Genomic DNA, 21061 nt, shown 5'->3' on the forward strand with positions numbered 1-21061 from the left:
CCTATTGTGGGACCTTGTGATCATGTGAGTTAATACTACTTAATAAACTCATATATATATATAGTCTCCAGAGGGACAGAACTAATGAAATATATATTTCTGTCCCCCTAGAAAGCCAGGACTGATACAGATTTTGGTACCAGGAGTGGGGTCTAGAGGAACAGAATATTAAATATGCTGTTCTTTTGTTGGTTTTGGGGTTTCTGGAGTTGCCTGCTTAATATGGTTAGACCCAAAAATGCTAAGAACTCTACTTCTAATAGTACGGAGAACACTGATCATCCTTGGCATGAGCTATTTAGAGACTTACGCAAAATAAATGCATTTGACACTCCTGATTCATTGCTCATGAGAGGCAAGGAGTTTAGTGACTCCATACATAGCACCTTTGACCATATGTGGAGAACCAAGGAACATATTGAAGCTGGTTGGTTGCTCCTAAGTTCAGTAGAAAAAGCGATGAAATAAAATGATGAACTCAGGGATTCTATCTCCTGGCTTCAGAAGCAAATACTGAGCCTCAAATCTACTAAGATTGCCCTGAGTGAGAGTCTTATCTCCTGTGAAGAAAAAGCTGAAATTGTGGAAAAACAGACATAAGCTCTTATCCTGAAAGTGGCTGACCTGCAACAAAAGGTGTATGCACAGCCTTGCCAGTTATCTACGGTTAAAGTGAGGGCATTGATTAGAAAAGAATGGAACCCTGCAACTTGGAATGGGGATGTGTGGGAGGACCCTGATGAAGCTGGGGACACTGAGACTGTAAACTCTGATAAGCCTTTTTGCCAGAAGAAACAGCTTCCCACCCCCAGTAGTGGTAACATCCCCTCTGTGACCCATGCTGCCATCAGCCCATCAGCCTTTCCACCATTGTTTGAGGAGATAAACCCTGTGCTGTCTGAGGCAACAGTGATGGCCATTTGAAGTCACAACTACAATGCCAACTCGATGACAATATTTTGCAGTGCTGGGATAAAGTTCTCCAGAAGGCCATGTACACTCTGAATCACCCATTGCCAGGATTCATGGGTCCAGAAATCAAGGGGTGGAAGTGGAAGTGGCACCACTCACCATCACCCTGGTGACCCACTGGCAAAATTTTTTCTTCCTGTTCCCTCATTACCTTCTGCTGGCCTAGAAGTCTTTGTTCCCGAGGGAGGAATGCTGCCACCAGAAGACAAAACAAGGATTTCATTAAACTGAAAGTTAAGATTGCCACATGGACATTTTGGCCTCCTCCTACCTTTAACTCAACAGGCTAAAATGGGAGTTACAGTGTTGGTGGGGGTGATTGACCTGGACTATCAAGATGAAATCAGTCTACCACTGTGCAACGGAGGTAAGGAAGAGTAAGCATGGAATACAGGAGATCCATTGGGAAGTCTCTTAGTATTACCATGCCCTGTGGTTAAGGTCAATGGGAAACTACAACAGCCAAATCCAGGGAGGACTACAAATGACCCAGATGTGTTAGGAATGAAGTTTTGGGTCACTCCACCAGGAAACAAACAAACAAAAAACATGACCTGCTGAGGTGCTTGCTGCGGCAAACGTGATTCAGAATGGGTAATAGAAGGTAGTCAACAGTAGCTATGACCATGTGACCTGCTGCAGAAACAAGGATTGTATTTGTCATGAGTATTTTTGCCTTCTTTTGTTAAAAACATGTTTGTGAATTCATACACTTATACTAAGAAAATATCTTGGTTTTATTTCCTTTCTCATTTATCATGTGACATAAGATTTATTGACTACACATCAGCATTTAAGTAATGTTAATTTTTTGTAATAGTACTTAGTTTGGGGATTTGTGTATTTCTGGTTGTATGAAGGATAGTTGTGTTATGTTAGAGGTAATTATGACCTTATTATTATCTTTATTTGAAGATTATATATGGTCTCAGGAGATGTGTATGGGTTAAAGTTGAAAAGAGGTGGACTTGTGATGGGTAATACTGAATATCAACTTGATTAGATTGAAAAATACAAAGTAGTAATCCTGAGTATACCTGTGAGGCTGTTGCCAAAGGAGATTAACATTTGAGTCATCAAGTGTTAATTGGGGTGGGCACAATTTAATTAGCTGCCAGCATGGCTAGAATAAAAAGCAGGCAGAAAAATGTGAAAAGAGAGACTCACCTAGCCTCCCAGCCTACATGTTTCTCCTGTGCTGAATGCTTCTTGCCCTTGAACATTGGACTCCCAGTTCTTCAGTTTTAGAACTCAGACTGGCTCTCCTTACTCCTCAGCCTGTAGACAGCCTATTGTGGAACTTTGTGATCTGTGAGTTAATACTTAATAAACTCCTTTTATATATGTGTATATCTATTCCACTAGTTCTGCCCCTCTGGAGAACCCTGACTAATACAATAATCTTCCACACAGCAAAGGAAGGAATCAACAAGGTGAAGAGACAACCCACAGAATTGGAGAAAATATTTACAAGCTACACATGTGACAAGGTATTAATAACCAGCATATAAAAGGAGCTCAAACAACTCTATAGAAAAAATCTAATAATCTGATTTAAAAATGGGCAAAGTATCTGAATAGACATTTCTCAAAAGAAGACATACAAATGATTATCAGGTATATGAAAAGGTGCTTAACATTACTGATCATCAGAGAAATGCAGATATAAACTATAATGAGACATCATCTCAGCCCAGTTAAAATGGCTTATATCCAAAAGACAGGCAATAACAAATGTGGAGAAAAGGGAACCTTCATACACTGTGGAATGCAAATTAGTACCACCACTATGGGAAACACTTCGGAGGTTCCTCAAAGAGCTAGACTAGAACCATTATATTATCCAGCAATCTCACTTCTATGTATATACCCAAAAGAAATAAAGTGTATCAAAGAGACATCTGCACTCCTATGTTTATTGCAGCACTATTCACAGTAACTGAGATTTTGGAGAAAACGAATTGCCCATCAATAAATGAATAGATAAAGAAAATGTGGTACATATACACAAGAGAGTGGTATTCAGCAATAAACAAAATGTGATAGCCTGTCATTTGCAACAACATGGATTGAATGAACTGGAGGACATTATGCTAAGTGAAATAAGCCTAGCTCAGAATGACGAACTTTGCATGCTCTCACTTATTTGTAGGAGCCAAAAATTAAAACAACTCAACTCACTGAGATAGAGGGTAAGAAGGATGGTTACCAGAGGCTGGAGTGTACTGAGAGATGTGGGGAGGAAGTAGGAATGGTTAATGGGTATACACAAAAAAATAGAAAGTGTGAGTAAGACCTAGTATTTGATAGCACAACAGCGTGGCTATGGTCAATAATAATTTAATTGTACATTTTAAAATAACTAAAAAAGTATAATTGGATGGTGTGTACTACAAAGGATAAATGCTAGAAGTGATGGATACCCCATTTACTCTGATGTGATTATTATGCATTGCATGCCTATATTAAAATATCTCATATACCTCATAAATATATACACCAACTATGTACCCACAAAAATTAAATATAAAAAAAGAAATATGGGATGTGTTTCTGGAACTTTGAGAAATGCCTCATGCTTTGTCTGATAGGAAGAGCCTCAAAGGTCATCTGTCTTAGTGTGAAAAACATTTGCAAAAGTTGTGGATATTTGAAAAGGCCTTGCATGTTTTAGGGACACTCTGGAGCATTATTGTGGCTTGCCTGAAGTAGGCTATTTCTTGTAATGCTCTATATTTTCATTACTAAGCTATTTCATTGATGTCTTAACCTTAATACCTTCAGAAACAAACATATCAACCCCCTACCAAAACATATTAACACATTGTCGTCCATCTAATTATTCAACTGGCCAGTACCTTGGCTCAGGGTTACAAAACTTCAGTTCTATTTGGCTTGACCCTTGCCTTTGAGTTCCAAATGTAATCAGCTACATGAACCTATGATTCTACCTCCAAAATAATGATAACATCCTACTTCTTCAGTTTTATTAACATTGCCCTGTAGATCAACAACAATCTTCTCCTTGATATTTATAATTAATTTTGGAAGAAGGAGTTGCATGGGTGAATGAATTAATGCATAAATTGGTTGCTGGTTCCAGACGTCTCTCTCAGGGGATAAGCATAGGAGGAAGGAGTTGGCATCTGGCTCATCTTAGTGCTACACATATTATTTAATATAATGCCTTGTAGATGTGGCCATTCTGCTTTTCTTCTATGATTAGCTGAGCATGGCCATCTGCTAGTTTGATTTGTTTGGCCCTGCCAAATCCCAGTTTGAAATCTGATCTCCAATATCAGAGGTGAGACCTACTGAGAGGTGTTTGGGTCATGAAGGTGGATCCTTCATGAGTTGCTTGGTGATATCTTCATGGTGATGAGTGAATTCTTGCTCTATTAGTTCCCACAAAAGCTGGTTGTTTAAAAGAGCCTAGTACCTCCTTCTGTCTTGCTTCCTCTCTTGCCATGTGATCTGCAAGGCTTCCTCTTCACCTTCCACCATGAGTGGAAGCAGCCAGAGTCCCTCACCAGAAGCAGATGCTGGCACCATGCTTTTTGCACAGCCTTCAGAACCATGAGCCAAATAGATCTCTTTTCTTTATAAATTACCAGATGTTCCTTTATAGAAACACAAATGGACTCAGATACCATCATAAGTACATTATGAAAGTACATCAATTTGAATATGTATCAGTGCTCTTTAAATGTCCTTGAACAAACAGGTGTGGGAAAAATATATTTAATATGGTAGCAGTCTGAAAGGAAGAAAAACAAATTGTATCCCATGAAAGTGTGGCTTTAAGTGGCCATTTGTCTGCTGAAATTGTTATTACAATTGAAACAAAAATCAGCAATCTGTCTGGATTCTTTAAATAAACAAAAGGTATTTAACAAAATTATAAATTATATTGCTGTGGCAAGAAAATAGGATCATCCACGCTGAAATGATCCAGCTGTTTTGGGCTGTGTCATTTTAAAATATTTTGTTTCTATTTCTTTCCAAATATATTTCTATTTGTTTAAATAGAGTTTTTTGTGGTACTGATTGAAAGAACATATTCCAATTTTTTCAACCCTGTGATTATGCAGCTTCTGTGTAAGGTTCTATTTGATTGTCAAGCTAGGCAAGACTTTTTGTGTTGAGCTGTCTTTGTACTGGCAGGCTTCGAAAGGATAACATGGATTTCATCAGCTCTGACAAAATGCTATGCATTTCACATCCCAGACCTCGTCGAGTTCTACTGTGTAGCACACCTTAATTTCCTATAGATGTGAGCATTACATTTCTCACTTGTGTTTTCCCAAAATACTTGCATCTTTTTTCTAGCATGATGCATATTGCTGGCTTTAAAATTGACATTTTTTTTTTTCAGAATGCAGATGTGCTTTGAAGATGATTAATTCATTCTGCCTGTCAGGGAAGAGAGAATATGATCAAGAAAGACTTCAACGGAAATTATTTGGGCTTATCTGATTTAGAGCAGTTTATACATAAATAACTAGAGTGTTGGTGAGAATGGACAGGAAATATAGGTGTACTTGGGAGGTGGGTGGTTAAGCCAAATGTTGAGTGGGAATCAGAGCTGGAAGGGAAGGTGTTGGAGAAGCAGGAGTCAGGAAAAAGACAGAAAACACGGAAAATAGTGAAATAAAAGTGATATATATATATATCTCCCGAGAATGATAACATCTCAGGAGACAGGTATAAACATGGAACTTCAAACATAATATTGTGTTTATCCAGTTTTAGGGGCACTCTTTAAGAAGTTGAGATGAGGCTGTAGAGGTAAGAGTGCCCTTGGAGTTTCTGTGCTAAGCTGATATAAAAAGAAGTGGGGCCAATTAAAAAATCTTAGAATCAAATTAGGGCCTTTAGAATGCTTTTTCTTACTCTTTCCAAGGACAAAGTCACCTCAGAGACATTCTGAACCTTTTGGTGGGCTTCTAGCACCTACTTATTTCTCATTATGGGGAAGTTCACCAAGTGTATTTATCAAATGATACTGGGATATCCTGATTTAGTTTTAACAGCAGTTAATATTTCATCTACTTATTTTAAATCTTCCTCTGTAAGAGCCATCCACCTTACCTTTCTTAAAAATAATTTATTAAAGTGGTCTTACTAAGAATATTAGAAAAAAAAAATTAATGCTTGGTCTACAATTGTGAAAGCCATGAATGAGTTTACCAGCAGGAGTACAGGAAATAAAAGTTACCTCCCCTCTACTTAACTAAAGATTCCCCCCCTTTATGTTATTGATGCCACAAGTTACATCTTTATATATTGTGTACTGATTATTTATTTATTTACTTTTTGAGATGGAGTCTCACTCTGTAGCCCAGGCTGGAGTGCAGTGGCGCAATCTCAGCTCACTGCAACCTCCGCCTCCCAGGTTCACGCCATTCTCCTGCCTCAGCCTCCCAAGTAGCTGGGACTACAGGCGCCCGTCACCACACCCAGCTAATTTTTTGCATTTTTAGTAGAGACGGGGTTTCACCATGTTAGCCAGGATGGTCTTGATCTCCTGACCTCATAATCCACCTGCCTCGGCCTCCCGAAGTGCTGGGATTACAGGCCTGAGCCACCGTGCCCAGCCTATTGTGTACTTATTAACATGGATTTATAATTCTTTATTTTTTAAAAAATTCTATAAACAAAAAGTGGAGTTGCCAATCAAAATTAAAATAATATAGGTTTTTATATTTGTCCATATATTTAATTTGTAGTGTTTCAAGTTTCTGCCTAGTATGATTTTATTTCAACTTGAGGGAGTTCCTTTATCATTTCTTCTAGAGTAGTTCTAGTGGTAATAAACTCCCTTAGCTTTTGTTTACATGGAAATGCCTTAATTTATTTCTCATTTTTGAAAGATTATTTTGCAGGATATAATACTCTTGGTGAACAGTTTTTGGCTTTATTTCTGTTTCTTTCACCACTTTAAGTATATCATTCCACTGGTTGCCAGCCTGCAAGGTTTCTTGTGGAGAAATCCATTAATAATCTTACTGAGGAAGTCTGAGATGTGATGAGTCACTTTTCTCTTAGTATTTTTGAGTTTCTCTCTTTGTCTTTAACTTTTAACAGTTTGAATATAATGTGTCTTGGTGTGGGTCTCCTTGAAATTATTCTATTAGTAGTTGGTTAAACTTCTTGTGTTTGTATGTCTCTGTCTTTGCTCAAATTGGGAATACTTTAGGCCATTATTTCTTCAAATAAACTACCTACCCCTTTCTCTCTTCTCTTTCTGGAACATATATAATGTATATATTGGCCCAATTGATGGCATTTCATATGTTCCTTGGTCTCTGCTTGCTTTTCTAGTTTTTTTTCCTCCATAGATTCAATAACTTCAAATGATCTGTCTTTAAGTTTGCTAATTTTGTATTATACCTATTCAAATCTGTTGTTGAACTCCTGTAGTTAACATTTGAATTCGGTTATTGTATTTTGTAGGTCCAAAATTGCTGTTTAGTAATTTTTTAATAATTTCTTTTTTTTACATTCACATTTTGTCACATATCATTATCCAGATTTACTTTAGTTCTTTATATTTCTCTTCAACCCTTTTAGTATATTCAGGACAGTTGTTTTAATTTTTTAATTTTTTTGTGTAGTAAATCTGAATCCTATGTTTCTTCAGGGTGGGTTTCTGGAGAGTTATTTTCTTTCTTTGAATGGACTTGTTCCTCTGATTCTTTGTATGACTTGTGATCTTTTATAGAAAATCGGGCATTCGTAAAATCAGCCACCTCTCCCAGTCTTTGTAGATTGACTCCATGAAGGGAAAGACCTTCACTAATTGACTCAACATGAAAGCTTAAGTTCTTTTAGTTCTTTCTGGGCATGCACATTTCCTGAGCATATGTGTATGCTGTTTACTCAATTTATTCATACACATGGCTGTTTTTAAATGTCTAACTTTCCCAAGAATCTAACCTCCTCTTCTCTCAAGGCCTTGGATTTTCTATGTAGTTTTCTGCTTGTAATCTCTTGCTGTCAGACATCCCCATAGGTCTCCAGTTCCACTGCACTTTTTACATGCTACAGTACCAGCCACTGCTTTCTGTCACCTTCAACATGATATCCAAACCATGCCTCCATTCCTGCATTAGTTCCAAGTCAGGTGAGACTGAAATCAGTTCCTTGGGTAGCTCCCAGTCAAGCCAAACATTGCAAGTTAATTTTACTCATTCTCTTCCATCATTAAGGAGGAACTGGCAACTAGGCAGTTTCCTCCTGACTGCATCAAGCCACATTGCATTGCAAAAAGAATGTGGTAGGGTGAACAAAAACACAACACAATTTCCCACTGTTTTGAATGTGTATGTATGTGTTGTGTGCATGTGTGTTGTGTGTGTGTTGTGTGTTGTGTATGTTGTGTGTGTGTGTGCGCATGTGTGTTGTGTGTGCGTGCATGTGTTGTGTGTGTGTAAGTGTATGTGTGCTGTGTGTGTGAGTGTGTGTGTGTTTGTGTTGTGTGTGTGTGTTCTCTCTCTTTATTAGGTCTTCACTTAGCTGCTATAGACCCTTGCCTGGTTTCTAGAGCTCCCACAAAGCTATTCTAGTTAGTCTGTTGTTGTCTACTTGACATTAAAAAAAATAATTAAATTAATTTCATTAAATTTGTTGAAAAAGAAATAAAGGGTACAATAAGATAATATGATATATATTAGGATTGAGGGGCTTGTTGGAAACCATAACTCACAATTCCAAATGTACCTTTGCAAAACCTTAAATATCCTTAAATTTGTATATTTAAATGTTGTTTCTAAGATTTAAAAAAATCTTGTTTTTACTACATAATGTGAAATTCTGGTCTCATTGTTAACATGGCTTATTTTCGGTTGTCTGGCATTTTTACAGCTATTGCTCCATGATAGCTTCTTTATGTAGGAACAAGGACCTAGAGCTTCCTAGTGTACCATATTACTAATGTCTCTCTCAGTACAAATTAGTTTTGCAAGTATATGTGATCTCGGGAAATGAAAGACCATTCTCCAAATTAGAGAAGGATAGATACAACTGGTTAATTAGTTTCCATTTTTGTTGAGAGACTATCAATAGTGAACTAAAATTAAAAATGCAAATTCTCTTGGATTGGAAAAGGTAGAACAATTAGAACTTCCTATTTTTCATAAACTTCAAGAAAAATGAAGGGGTATATTTCTCTATACTGCTTACGTAGAATGTGAGTATAAATTGTTGCAGCCATGAAAATACTTACCACAAAAAAGCTTAGACAATTTAATAGAAATGGCCTGAATCTCAATGGAAAGTAAAATTAATGTTCATATTTGTGATAGTATGTGATGAGTCTCTACTCACTGAAGATGACTTTCCTGTGAAACATTTTGCAATAAGAGAAAATAAGCCTTTGACTCATGTATTCATTAATCTATTTACTCATTCAATAAATAGTTACTGAGGTCCTGCTGTGAGATAGGCCCTGTGCATAACATGTGGAAATTAATGGTATTTATTCTGTTCTGAATATCTTCTTACTACATGTGGAACAGATAGAGATATTTCAATTAACCATACAGTTACATGCAAAATTATAACTGTGGCATGTAAAAGAAAGAAAAACACACCAAACTGAGAAAGTGTAGAATAGGAGGATCTTCTCTAAACTGTGAGATCAAAGAAAAATTACCTGAGAAAGCAATATTTGAGATCTAATCTAAAGAAAAAAATATATAATTTATGTAATAAGGGCTAGGCAAACAATTTTGCCAGAAGGGAATACTACAGTCAAATATTATATAGAAAACAAAATAGCACATTGAAAGATTATCAAAGTATAGGGTAACTGGAGGACATATGATAGGGGGTTAGATGATGCTCCAGTAAGGTCAGATTGTTTAGGTTGTTGTGTGATACCTTAAGAATTATAAATGTGTCATCTATCTTAAAGCACATGATTAAAGGGTTTTAAACTGGGGAGGAAGATGAATATGAAGCTAAAAATGTACCAATTATAAAGAGCCTACCAATTATTTAGATAGGAGCATTGGAAGAATATTGGAAGATAGGAGGAACATTGGAAGAACTGGAAGGAATGGGTTTTCCTTTTCTCCATTTGGGGAACAGGAGCTGAGATAATACATTCATCAAATTTTGGTTTCGTTTTGAGCAGCTAAGAAAACTGCATTTTCCAGCACATTAGGATCTAGGCATTGCCACTTCTGGCCAACAGAATGTGAGTAGATAAACCATTTCTATTTCTAGTGCCTACAAGGTCCTTTGGGATCTCCCACTCTAATTTTTTTCCACTCATCGAAGCCTAGATCTTCAAAATTGCTGAGTAAGTCACGTTTTGGAAGGAGACTGAATCCCTAAGACATCACTTGGAGAATAGCTACTCAATCTTTACCCAACTTCATCCTGGCCATGAATAGGCATTTACAATGTAAAATGACTGATATGCATAGGTGTTCAGGTTACCTCACCACAGACATAGAAAGCGTTTGAGACATTCTTGTCCTACATGCATAGAACATACATCTAAATGGAGAAATTAAGACAAAACTAATATTTGGAAGTTGTCAGTAGGTAAGTGATAATTAAAATTATGAATCCAGATGGAATATTCTGATAAGGGAATATAAACTGAAAAGACAGGTAGATATGTTTAATACTGTTGAAAACTATTGGAAAGCAAGTGAATTAGAGTCCAAAAAATCTGCATTAGATTAAAGGTCAAGGGGGAGATGACCTTTGAAAAGCTATTATTACATGGTTATTTGGACAAAAGCAGGTTGAACAACATTGAGGAATGGAAGGTGATAAATTGGAGACAGAATAAATAATATTCAAATAATTTTGACTTTGAAAAAGAAGAGAGAGTATATTCTGTTTGTCAGATAGGAAGACAACTAAGTATATTTCAATATTAAATATTTAAAGTAAATATAAATAATATAGAAGGGATAGTCAATATTTAAGGATCCTGAAAAATAAAGTTAGGAGATGCAAAGATCTAGTGAACAGATTGATTTGGATAGGTGGAAGGGTAACTCCATTATTGTAACCAGAAGGAAAGAGAAAAATGGGCAAAAATGCAAATCTATTCCTAGACTGGTTAGCAGAAAATCTAAGATACACTTTCTTTCTTCCCTGTGATGTATTAGGTACAAACGTTATTTGCTGAGAGGGAGTAGGGGGAGAAATATGATTGAGGAGACTGAAGAGGCAGAGAAATGATTAATCGACTGGAGAGGCATGACATATATTCAGAGGAAATAAAAATATTTACATAACCTCACCTAGAAATTTTTCTCTTAAGAACTAATTCTAGGGAAATAATAAATGCATACAAAATTTATCCCCAATTGTGTTTTTATTATAGTGTTACATATAAGTGCATAATATTACATAAATAATGAAAAAGGGGAGAGTGATTCAATGAATTATAATATATTTGAAGTATAGACTATTATATTTTCATTAAAATGTATAAGAATATTTTAAAACCTAGGAAAATGTGCTTTTATTAACAAATGAAAGTAAAGTATTGAAATTGTGTATTGGTGTGTGTATGTGTTCCCGTGGAGAATATAAGACTGAAATGTAATTACTAAAGTTTTAACAATGAATATATTTTAGTGGTGAGATAATGGTCATTTATTTGTTTTTTTACATATTCTTTTATATTTCAAAAGTTTACAATAAGCAGGAACTACACACATAAAAATCTATCTCATATTTTTTTCTTTTAAATATCATTTTTATATAATTTCAGACTTGTAGAAAAATAGTTAGAATAGCACAAATAATTACCTTACTGTTTACTCATTTTCCAAGAGCTAACAGTTTATACCATTCTTTTTTCTTCATATATGCACGTATTTTTTCAATACATATTCTCTTCATCCCAAAACACTTTAGTCTATATTTTCTAAAATAGAAATTTCACATGATTAGAGGAAAATAATTAAAATCAAAATTTAATACTGATATAATGCCATTATATATAGACATTATCACAATTTTTGCTAGTTGTTCAATGTTTTTTATAAAAATATTGAATCTTTATTTGTTGCATTAGGTGTAAAGTCTTTTTACTTTTCTATAATCTAACAGTCCTCCAAGTCCTTAACAGCCCTTTTTTATATTTCATTTATTTGGTAATTTTTTAGAGTTCTGACAAATTATTTCATAAAATGTCCTCAGTTTGAAAGTGGTTCATTGTTTCATCATAATAAAACTATCATTAGGTGTTTTTGGCAAGGATGCTGCAGAAGTGATATTGTGCCTCTCTTAGTGCATTGTATTAGGAAACACATGATATTGGCTTGACTGATTTTGGCAGTGTCTGTCAGACTTCTTTGCTCTGAAGTTTCTATTTTTTATTTTTTATTATAAACATCTTATGGGAAGAGGCTTTGAGACCATGAAATATCCTGTTAGTGCTTAAACTTTCACCCATTAGGATGATCCACTGATGATTCTTGACTCAAGCAATTATTACCATGATGGTGGCCAAATAGTGATTTTCTAATTCCATTTCTTCTTCTACATTTATTAATTGCCTTTCTCCTATAAGGAAGAACTTTATTATCTTATGTATTTATGTACATACATATATATGTATATGTATGTCAGTATTAGAATAATGCATTATTTTATTCAACAGATTATGGTTCATTACTACCATTACTTATGTTATGATGAGTTTCTCCCATACTAGACCAGTAAAAGTCATTTAAATAGGTTCTTTTGTCCTTCTAATAAGTTCCCATCATTTTTTAAGCAATCTTCTACTTTCTGGAATAAGAAGATATTCGAGACTCATATACACTTCCCAGACACAGTCTGGAATTTGCTATTTCTCAAAAAGATCAATTGTTCCCTTTAGTGGAGAATATTAGAAAGCTAAAATCTGGGTACTATATGTGCTCATTGATATAGGGATTTCATTGCTTCTAGGCCCTCTAAACTGACAGAATTAGAAAATCTATCACCTATCTTTCTTCTCTCTCTCTCTCTCTCTGTCTCTCTTTGCCTCTCTCTATCTATCCATCTACTCATCTATCATCTATCTTCTATCCTAAGTCTGAGCTAATATTGATATCTTCAACTTAACTCCAATGTCACAGAATTCATTTTTTTCACCTAACCTGTTTTTATATTTGTAATTCCCTTCTCTGACAGAGAGCTTCATTTCCTTCCTACCTTGGGTATGGGGCAGGGGAGAACAGGGGCAGGGATTCTGGCCAAGGAACTGCCAGGGGTCTGAGCCCCAGCCACTTGTTGCTCACTCCCCTGGTATTTCATCTTCTTTGTTTTGTACTTTTTGGGAATTTCTCAGACAGGAGAAACATGGCTCCCTTTATTGTAAATAATATATTTTCTCATATGAACTTCATGTGTATTCAAATATTTTAATTTGATGAGATGATGGAGAATTCCAGGATGGTGTGAGAGAGGCAGTTCTTGGAATTAGCCTTGCTCATGAAGAAAAAGAGTTCTTTACTTAGGTCAAGGGCAGATGTTAGCAGAGTTATCTCATGTTCAGTTTAAGTTATCTGGATTGAGTGGAGTTGGTTGGGCTAAGGAATACCTAATTTATTGTATTTGCCAATTTAATCTCCTCTACTGGATTGATAAATGTATAAGCACTTCTCAAGGTTTTCTGTTTAAAGATATTCTTCCCTTCCTGCCATATATGTACAAATGGTACATATATGTACATTTTCCATCCTAATGGCTCAAATTTCTGTCTTACAGTTCCCACATTTGTATCCCTAATTCAGACTTGCTTTCTTAGTTCCATACTTCAAAATTCTACTCAACACATCTATCTGGACTTTTCATATAGGTAATCAAAGTCTCAACGCTGAAAACTCAACTTATGATCTTTATCTCTAACCTTATATTCTCTAGCTATCTGTGTTCTATCCACCATAATCACACAAGCCAACAACGAGATTAGATGCTTTTCACTCATCTCTTGTTTATTCTCATATTCCATCAATAAATATTTACTTCTTTTTTTGTTTAATATGTTTTAATTCTATCAATTTATTTCCATCTCCACTGTAACATGCTAGCCTAGAATAAGACTTTTTCTCTTGCCTTACAGAAATATTCTCTTGTCTGGTCTTGTGACATCAACCTTTCAATTCATATTTACCTCCATAGACAAGTATATGTCTATAAAATATAAATGTGTTTAAAATAATCAATAACTTAAATTTCAATAAGTACCCTTAAAGTCTTAATATTGATCAAGAAGATCTTGTAGAAATGTGCGTCTACCTTATTTGGTATAACCTACAGTAAGCCACAAGCACCACCATCTCCTTTCTGTGATTTGGCAGCAATAGCTTTCGATGAGTTCTTCCAAGGGACTCACCTGCCCCTGGGACCTCATCACATATTTTTTTCTTCTCAATTCAGTTAATCGGAATTTATATTTCAGAGCTCTGTTCAAATACTATTTTTATGGCATTAGTCCCTAATTCTCAATTATATATTAGCACCCTCTCATTATATCCTCAGCTTCTCTGCAGCACTTAACATAGTTGTAATCAGATAACTGTGAAATAAGTGCCATGTTTAAATCCACCACAAAAAAAGAAAAGTTCTATGAGGAATAGGACCAAACTGTCTTACTTGCCTTTCTAATTCAAGCATCTACTGAAGTACTTGGCACATTACCTAATTGCCCAATATTAGTTGATTGTTAAAACTAAGGCTTTATGGGTTGGGGACATTTAGATAAATATAGAGAAAGGTTTCCAAGCAGGAGATGAAGCATAAGAAAAATTGTTATGATAAAAAAAATTAACATTCATCTTCTTGTCAAAAGAATATAGTTGTGTATGGAAAGTGCACCAAAGACAAAGTTTAAGGGAAGTTTTCCTTAGAGCCAATATGGAATTTTTCTGAAGGATTCATTTTAAAAGGCATGTATCAGCAACGGGATTTGGCATAAATATTCCTGTACATTTGCACTTTCCTATGCTATCTTGCTTGGCACCAACAGCCCATACATTCACAATACAAAGTCTTTCTTCTTTGAAGTTACAGAATAAGCCCTATCACGTATTCTGTGATCTTCATTTTCAGAAAACTTAGAGTAACTCAGGTTTCCATTCAATGATTTACTCTTAAATGTAATTTATGCCAAATTAGATTATAGTTTTGTGAGGCTCACTTTGTTTTGTTTGCTTAATTTAGTTTGAGTTAAGCAGTCTTCAAAAAAAAGTCGACATTGATATTAAGATTTTTCTCCTTTTGTGAGGCTCACTTTGTTTTGTTTGCTTAATTTAGTTTGTGAGTTGAGCAGTCTTAAAAAAAGTTGACATTGATACTAAGATTTTTCTCCTTTTCTCTCTTACGCATTCTCACAAGCACCTGTGCTTACCTTTAGCATAGCCCTCATCACAGTGACTGTCACACTTGATTCACTTGTCCATACCTCCCTTGACTGTGTTGCCTTTAAGAATAGACTTTATTTCTCTGTTCTTTTTATCTAGCATCTGACATGGTATCTTGCTCATAATAGATGTTCAGGAAATGCTTATACCTGGATGGTATAAGGATGGACAAATCAATGAATGACTCTTGTATAGCAAATAATTCTGACTGATTTTATCAAGGGCATAACTGGACTGTGTGACACAAAAAGAGAGAAAATATAAAAGCCTGTGATAAGATATATCAAACAATAGATTAAAAGACTTTAGTTTCTCATTCATGTTGCATAATTGGAGGTTACATGATATTACGGTACATTAAAGGGAACATAAAATTGTGCCACAGAGATTAAAATTCAGTGTTGTCACCTTCTTTCTCTGGGCTAAGCACTCAAATTTCCTGAGCCTATGCTCACTCATTTACATAACACATTAGAAACGATAATATGTACCTTATGGGTTTATTTACCTTGTCAAGGTCAAACAGGAATGAAGGTGGTACATGATGACATAATATACAAATATAGTGTTTTAATTTAATAATTTATTTCTAATGAATATTGGCTATTCAAGTAACTGATTAAATTCATTATAAAATACACAATGAATTAAGTCCTGTTTGAAAGAGCAATTCAAGAGTAAAGAATCTCTAGTGTATTGCTGTAAATGTGAAATGAGAATGTGTTTAGCGTCACCCTGAAAGGTCAGAGGTCTGACTCAGAAAAACAGCAGCACCCTCACTTCATCTCATGAAATGACAGCAATCTAAACACTGTCCATTTATGGGGGGGTGGGAGAAAATGGGAGGACACTAAAAACAAGTTTCTATGAACATAAAATTCTAGTTCTGAATTTAACCAAACACAAGATCTACTACATGTCACTTAAATTCTCTGTTTCATCTTTACCTATAACAGTTTCACTGAATTATGAACCATTTTCCAGGAATGCAGAGAACTTAGATCAGAATTTATTCAGTATGAGCAAACTTCAGAAGCCAAAAGGTGGCAGATAAATCCAAAAAGGTGGTGGTCATACCTGCAGCAGGTGTAGCACATTCTTCCAGGAAAAGGTTTTGTCATTTGAATGCATGACAGAAAGTCAAGGCCCAGAAGCAATTTGGGAATTACTCTTAAATTCCTGGTGAGACTAAACAAAATGAAAATTCTTTCACATCCATCCATGCATGTGACTTTTTATACAAAACTTCATAACAAATGTTTGAAAATGAGTAGCTCCCATCGTAAAACAGTGCATATTATGAATGCAGCCACACAGAATATGTGTGTGAAATATAGGCTATCCCAGGATGCGATGTCCAAACAATGAAAGCATGCCACATACATTCGCATTTATTCCACAATAACCCATAAGTCTGGCATTATAATTATTGCATGAATGTCTACAATTAGGAAAGTGGGGACTGAACTTCTTACAACTAAATAGCAGAACTGAGATAAAAAGCCAATTTTCCTGACTCTAGGACTAAGGGGATGTGATGATACATAAATTGTTTTGTTTTTCTATTTTCCCAAATATATTAAATACTGTAATATTTTCAGTATAAATTTAAAAAAAAAACACAAGAGTTATCCACTTATTTCAAAATGCCTCTATAACTAAAATTAATTTTGGAATTCCTGTTTACAACTGCATTCAGAATCAGTAGCATGCCTGCTTAAACAGATAAATGTTATGAAAGAGTTTGATTTGAGAAATAGATGACATTTAGAAAGAAGACTAGAGAAAAAGACCAGTTACAAAGTTGATGAAATATATTTTATAAAAATGAAATGTGACTATAAAGTAATAACTGTTTTCGTTTGTTTGTGTTTGCATTCCTGCTGCTGGCATACTGGCTCTAAAATCCTGTTAAAAGGGGGGCTCGATGTTTGAAAATGTTTCAAATATATGAACAAATGCATTTTCCCAAAGTAACATTTTTTAAAGGAAAAATACTGTAGATGTAATTAATAACTTTTTTTTTTTTTTTTTTGGTGAAAGGGGCATGGAGTCTGCACAATGACAGAGCTTAGGTTTTTACTCAAAATGTCTTAATTCAAATTCTGACTCATCTAACTTCTACCTTGAGCTCCAGTTTCATCTGTAAAATGGAATAAATAATACCTGCCGATAAGCTGTGGCAGGACTTAAAGACAGTGCTGGTAAATCACGAAGCACAGAGCCACACCTAAAAAACCAGCAAATATTTTTCATATTTGTAAAAGTCTCATTATAACATTATAAAGGAAAGAGGACTACATTGTCCTTGAAAGGTGACACCACTTCAGAAACAATTAGTAAATTACGTTTAACAAAACTTGGAAGTCATTTAATATTATATTTGTATAAAAAAATACAGCATTAGTCAATTGCTAAAACAGAAGTGATTTATATGCTATTTTTAATTCTCTCTTTGGCCAGCTTGGGAGCATAATGGACAGAGGGTACCAAAACTGGTGTGGCTAAATGGTCACTGCAGCTGTAGAGTAGGCACTGATACTGAATGAGTGATTCCTCCCACTTTAATCATTTATGATTTTAGCTATTTTAGGGCCCACATCTTTTCATATAAATTTTAGAAAAAACATGACCATCTCAAGCAACTGGGGCTCCCACTGGTCCTTGCTGGCAGCTGAGACCTCCTTCCTGGAGGGCAGGAGTCGTTTCCACATTTGAGCTGCCTGTTGCTGCTAGGCAAGGAAGGAGAGTTTCCAGTCTGCAGGGGACAAATAATATTTAGTGAGCTAGGGGCTTGCTTATTTTGGTAGGATCCTCCCTGCCTGTGTGGAATAGAGAACACTTCATGAAATGGATTTGTGTGTGTGTGTGTGTGTGTGTGTGTGTGTGTGTGTGGCAAAATCCTTCTCCTAGTGTTCCCTGACCTTCTGTCTCCGTGTAGAAGAGTGGAATCTTAGGCCTGGTGGAGAAAGATGTGACGGCTTTTTTAATGTGTAAGTTTGACTCTGCTACATATCCTGTTATTCAGTCAAACAATAATGTAGGTGCTGCTGTGAATGGATTATGCAGATGTAATGAAGGCCCCAGTTAGCTGCCTTTAAGTCATGGTGATTGTCCTGGATAACTGCATAGCTCGGACTGAATCCGCTGAAAGGTGCCAAGGCAAGACTGTGGCTTCCCTGGGAGGGGGAAGAGATTCCACCTGTGGATAGCAGCCTGCTCCATCCCCATGGCGTTCCAGTCCTGCTCCTGAGCTTCTCTTCCTGACTGTGTGGATGACAGCTTCAACCTGTGCTTGTGGCTTTGAGCTTGCCTGTGACCCTCCCTTCCTGACTACCTGTCTGACTTTTCTGCTCCCTGGTTGAACCCTGACTGATATAATCAGTGACCCTTTAATTGAGCATTTCAAGACAAAATAAATCTTAACATAATCAAGCATCTGTCGAATGGCTTCAAAAGAAATCTATCCCAATTAAATAAATAAAAAGCAATTGATAAACAATGGATTTAATGACTACATTCCTGTCAATTTAGCTTACAAAACCACTCAGTAATCAAGCTGGTTATTTTGGTGCAAATTTAGCTCATTACACCATCAATCTGATTGGAACTGTGATAGGCAGGCAGCCATTAGAAATCAGCAAAATTGTTACATTGATGAATTTGTTATCATCCTGTGCCATGGTCCAGCGTTGATGCTTTTCTTTCAAATCCAAGTATCCACTCAGTCAATGAATAACTGGCCTCCCACTGTGGGTCTGTACTTCAGTAGATTCTTCCCAGAAAATAGAAGCTACAAAATAGATTTCTGGCTTCATGGAGATTTTCTTCTAATGGGAGAGGACTTAAAAAGTGCACATATACAATGGCAAATGATTTTATTCCCTAAATAAAAACATTCATTGAGTATCTGCTCTGCGTCACAAATGCCATCCTAAATGTAGGCATATAATGAGAGAGGTAGAAATAAAATTTATCATGTGTATCCACAGTTAATTACTATTTTTAGCAGTGCAGTAATTTACTAGATCACTCATTCATTCCACAAACTATTATCTCTCCCAGAACAACATTTGCATTGCTATTGCACCTGGGGTTTTGTGTAGTATAAAGTGAAAAGGACAATTCTGGGTTTCCAATAGCACAGGAGTTTTAATTAGCAACATGATTTCCAGGAGAATCGTGAAAAATGTATTTGCATCAGGCCTAACTAAAAAGAAAATATAGACAAATTTAATTTAGAAATTGTTCTCCACCTGCAATATTTTGTAATATTCTTCTATTTCAGCATGTTTCTACCCCTTCCCCTAAACGCTCTCACCATGATCAAACAATTTACATCATATGGTATTTGACAAAGATATTGGCAGACACAGGAGCATCAACATTGCCAATGAAATTTTGACTTCAGCTTACAGTAAAGATCTTATGTTACTATTTTCCTTTGGGCTCTCAGTATACCCACCAGCATCCACTCTTGAATGGTAAAAAATCTCCATATAACTCTGGACTATACTTAATAAGCACTTTTAGACAAGTGCAAAAATAACACAAATCCACCTAACGACCAGTGGGATACAGTGGACAAAACAGCAGGAGAATATGCCAATTTAACTTGATGGGCCCTAGAAGGGAAGAGCACCATAAGAGTCCATAATCTTAGAGAATGTAATTGAGGAAATATTGACCAGACCAGAGGACACTGGGCTTCACATATGGGCACGTACTTGGAAAGACCAATATAGTTTCCTTAAGATGAAGCCATGTTAATATTTACAAAGCACCTTTTTAAAGCCAAACATTGATCTGGTAGACTAATGAGACAATTACTACCCTCAAGAATCTGGCAGGATAATATGGGAAATGAGAATGTAAATTAAGTAATTCCAAAACCACGCAGATGTTATGATAGGTATGTGCTGAGTGGCAGTGCTGAGTGTAGCTATGTACCTTGAGAGGAGAGGCTCATAGGACTTGCCCAGAGAAGGAGTTGTCAGAGGTATGTTTTAAAGGGTGAGCAGAATTTTGTTGGGAGGACAGTTCAGGCAGAGGAAATGGCATGGATGAATTCACGGAGGTGGAAAGGAGAATGATGATATCACAATGATTTGAAAAGTCAACGGATACCATAAAAATAGAAGTCTTTTTCCTTTAAAATCTAACATATTTAAGAACCAACCAGCCCCTTATTGTAGTGTTTTGTCATAACATAATTTTAGCCATGGAACTTGATCAAATTGTGTTATGAGTCATTTGACAAGTAAGCTTAATTATTTGTTAAGTAAATTTAGCAATTTATGATGCCCTTCATAAACATACCTCTGCCAGCCTAACACAGATAAATAATATAAGTAAGCAAGAATAAATATGTCTACATTTATTTTGTTCACCTGTAAGAAATTTTTTAAAGTTCATAAAGTATTGATTAGGTAGTATTTATAAATAAACAGTGTAAATATGAAATAATGATTGACGTTCGAATGGAATATTTATTTTTTATAAAAAGATAAGGATATTTGATACTTAATATTTCAAAAATGTGTAATATATAGTTAAAAACTAAAATTAATATATAATTAATAAGTAATATATAATTGATTAACAAGTAAAATTATATAATATATAATTGATATATAACTAATAAATAAAATTTGAAAACACTAAATTAGAATAACAAAAACAATGACTCAATTTTCAATGAT

At 35.4% G+C, this 21061-nt stretch overlaps 1 long non-coding RNA gene across 1 annotated transcript; it reads right to left on the reverse strand.

Moving 5' to 3' along the window:
- Window positions 1-12301: 12301 nt before the first annotated feature.
- Window positions 12302-20372, reverse strand: LOC116462873 (uncharacterized). Its single transcript, XR_004246499.1, has 4 exons — window positions 20310-20372; window positions 16437-16547; window positions 15347-15593; window positions 12302-12513 (listed from the first exon to the last, which is right to left on the reverse strand). It is a non-coding gene; the product is annotated as an uncharacterized LOC116462873 (long non-coding RNA).
- Window positions 20373-21061: the final 689 nt, after the last annotated feature.

This window comes from Hylobates moloch, unplaced genomic scaffold (assembly GCF_009828535.3).
Source record: "Hylobates moloch isolate HMO894 unplaced genomic scaffold, HMol_V3 SCAFFOLD_24, whole genome shotgun sequence".
In the NCBI taxonomy this organism is placed as follows: domain Eukaryota; kingdom Metazoa; phylum Chordata; class Mammalia; order Primates; family Hylobatidae; genus Hylobates; species Hylobates moloch.